At 56.7% G+C, this 3,305-nt stretch overlaps 1 long non-coding RNA gene across 2 annotated transcripts; it reads right to left on the bottom strand.

Moving 5' to 3' along the window:
• On the bottom strand, positions 1 to 3,092 carry LOC311606179. Of its 2 annotated transcripts, none has more exons than XR_014782242.1 (3): positions 1,816 to 3,092; positions 795 to 899; positions 1 to 619 (listed from the first exon to the last, which is right to left on the bottom strand). It is a non-coding gene; the product is annotated as an uncharacterized lncRNA (long non-coding RNA). The 2 variants fall into 2 exon arrangements; XR_014782243.1 differs by having other exon boundaries at positions 1 to 577.
• Positions 3,093 to 3,305: the final 213 nt, after the last annotated feature.

Raw genomic sequence — 3,305 nt, 5'->3', positions numbered from 1 at the left:
TGAGGACCCACTGTGCACGGGCACTGTGCTGGGGGCACTGGGAATGGCTGCTTAGCTTGACTGGCCTTCTGGGTAGCGTGCAAAGACCATCGGGCAGAGGAGCCTGGCCTGTCTTTCTGTCTCTGTGTCTCTGTCTCTTGTCTCCCTCGCCGGCGCTTCTGCGCATGTGCAACCGCCACATCTAACTGAATCCCTCACTGCATCAGACCCCGGCAGTTTCTTCACACCCAAAACCGTCACCAGCAGCTGTTGCGGGGACACCCGTGCACTTGAGTTTCTCCCACTCAGGAAACAGAAGGCTCAGCCCATGCGTTGGAATATGATGCAGCCGTCAAAAGGGAAGGGTGCTTGACAGAGACTCAGGGACCCTTAGCATAGTATCGGGTGCTACACTGAGTCCCAGGATGAGGATTCCTCTGAGTAGGCAGAGCTCTCTGGAGCTCACAGGACACCCACGAAGGGTTAAGAATCATTTCTGCTGCTAGAGACTTTGAGGCAGCCTGGCCTAGGTGACATCTTGCTTCAAAAAACAGTGGATGAGCAGGTTGGAGTGGCCACACTTTTGACCTCAGCACTTCTGCGGGAGAGGCAGGACGATCTTTGTGAGTTCCATGACATCCTGCTTTACACAGAAAGACCGTGTCTCAAAACAAAACCATAAAGACTCCCCCCAAATAAGTGAAGGAATGAATGAACCCTCTCCTGAAGGCCAGCCTAGCCCAGAGCCAGTAGCCAGCAACTGCTCCGTACAGCAGAGCCCTTACCATCCCATCATAGACCAAAAGTAGACAAACCTCAGGATTTGATGCTTCCTTAAATGGCGTACCTTAAAGGACGCCCTCCCTGTCTTTCAATGCCTAGCCTGGCCTCCCTGGCAACTTGCGCCTGCATTCTTCACCCTGGGAAAGCCGAGGCAGGAGGATTGACATGAGTTCAAGGCCAGCCTGGTTCACCATGGGAAACTGTGTCAAAATGAAATGAAACAAAAGAATACTAAGCAGGGTGTGGTGGAGCACGCCTGTAATCCCAGCACTCAGGGAGGCAGAGGCAGGAGGATCATCACTGAGTTTCAGGCCAGCCTGGTCTACAGATTGAGTCCAGGAGAGCCAAGGCTGCTGTCTCAAAAACAAACCCAAATGTAAATAAATAAAATCTAAAACAAAACATTAACAAATTGAAAGTCGTTAAAACAAACAAACACCAGGGCTGGCAAGAGGGCTCTGTGACTAGGAAGGCCCCTTGCTGTCAAGCCTGGGGACCTGAGTTTGAGCCCGGTGACATGGTTGCAGGAGATCTGACTTCCGCAAGCAACGGCCCCTAACCCCAATAAATAATAAAAAATATTTTTAAGAAATCAGCACTCGGGAGACAGAGGCAGGCGAATCTCTGTGAGTTCGAGGCCAGCCTGGTCTACAAAGTGAGTCCAGGACAGCCAAGGCGACACAGAGAAACCCTGTCTCAAAAAGCCAAAAAAAAAAAAAAAAAAGAAAAACCAAAAACAGGGAAAAAAAGAAAAAAGAAAAAAGGAAAGAAATTTAAAATAGTATAAAGTATAAACTAATTTTAAAGACAAAAATAACTTAAAAATAAATAGAAAATAAAAAGAACGTTTGGCAGTTAGGGTACCGCACCCCACGGAGGTGACAGACCGACAAACAGTAGGCGCTCAATAAATGCACAGGGCGTGGCAGCATGGGTGGTAAATGGGCACACAGTGGGTGCTGTTTAAGGGTGCACACCTGACATCCAGCAACCTCGGGGGGGAGGCAGAGGCAGAAGGATCAGAGGCCAGCTTGCGGGGGGGGGGCGTCTTACAGTGAGCCTGAGGCTAGCCTGGGCTACAGGCGATCTGGTCTCAGAGAGTTCCGCGCAGCCCTGGACCGCCAAGACGCCAGTCTCACCCAGGAGCATGCCGAACGGTGGCCTCGCAATGACCAATCAGGACGCGGAGCTTGGCATTACCTCATCGCGAAGCACGGCCATTGGCCGGAGGGTCCGCGCTGCGGCTGAACCCCACAGCGCCTGCGCAGATTCCTGGGGCCTCTGCGGGCAGCTTAGGGGGTCAGAGGGAAATGTGGGCGCCCCTCCCCCAGCTCAAAAAGGAGTCCCGAATACCAGAGCGTCTAGAACCCGCTCCCTTGGCCCCGTCGTCCCAAATTCTGCATGGGGACACCCTGGTCCAGTCACACCTCACTCTGGGATGCAGCGGTGCAAAAGCCCCGGGGCAGGACAGAGCCTGGGGGTGAGGGTGGGGGTAGCGGGTCAGGGGTCCCGGGCTGTGTGGCTGGAGCGCATGTGCAGGGAAGAAGGCAGGAGTGCGGGGCAGGCCCGGGAGATCCTCATGGGCTGCAGACGAGTCTGAAGCGGGTAGGAGCCGTGCAGGGCTGTGGGCAGAGTGGGGAGCGAGTTGGCTCAGTGGTCACAGGAAATAGACGACAGTGTAGACGTGTTATGCTCCCTGTGTTGGAGGAAGTGGGTCGCGGGCCCCTCCCCGCGGCTCGCTCATACGGCTGTGGCTCCCCATACGCCAGGCCAAATGGATGAGTAAGTCACTGCAGGCGACAGCGATGGTGACTCAATGCTGCCCGTGGCAGTGGTGACTACCCCCGAGTCACATAGCAGCCCCCACTCCGTGACGTGACCTACCCAGCCTCAGCTCCAGCCAGCCCCACCCCCAGCCTCCCAGGTGCAACCGTGCCTCTGCGTGAGCCCCCAGATCCCACTCCGGAGCCGGGATGTCCCGAACCCTCCCTCCATGGCTCGCTGTCACCCACAAAGCGGACTGCCTTCACAGTGACGTCCAAGTTGCGAGTGGCAGTTGGTGGCGTCCAGGTTGCGGGTGGCAGTTCTGGGTTCTGGCTTCCCTCGGCGGCACCAGTTTGTCACCCAGCCTCGCCCTGCAAACCCCCCCCCCCCAGCCTCGAGGGAGCGAGCGAGCGAGCCTCTGCGGCTGTCCCCAGGGCCACCGGTCTCTGATGCCACCGCAGCAGTTCCCCGGCGCCAGCCAAGCACCCCGTTTTGTGTGTGTCCTGACTTAGCGGCTAACACCTGCACCGTGAGGGACTCTTGTCCTCACCAGTCCCTGTGCACCCCCAACTGGTGTCACCCTTCATTTTGGACGCGGGGGGGGGGGCGAGGCCCTGTCACTGAACTTGCTGATTGGCCAGACTTGCCAGGGAGCCCGGGGTCCTCCGGTCTGCGGTCTGCGTCCTCAGCGTCCTCTCCCTGAAGCCCCCCCGGTGAGCACGAGGCCATTGCACCCTCTACCCTAAGCCCCTTTCCAGTTGGGGTCAGAAAGTCCCTTT

Source organism: Acomys minous (assembly GCF_964271855.1).
Source record: "Acomys minous genome assembly, chromosome: 9".
Lineage (NCBI taxonomy): Eukaryota > Metazoa > Chordata > Mammalia > Rodentia > Muridae > Acomys > Acomys minous.
Note: the sequence above shows the minus strand (reverse complement) of the source record. Positions and strands in the feature narration are given on the sequence as shown.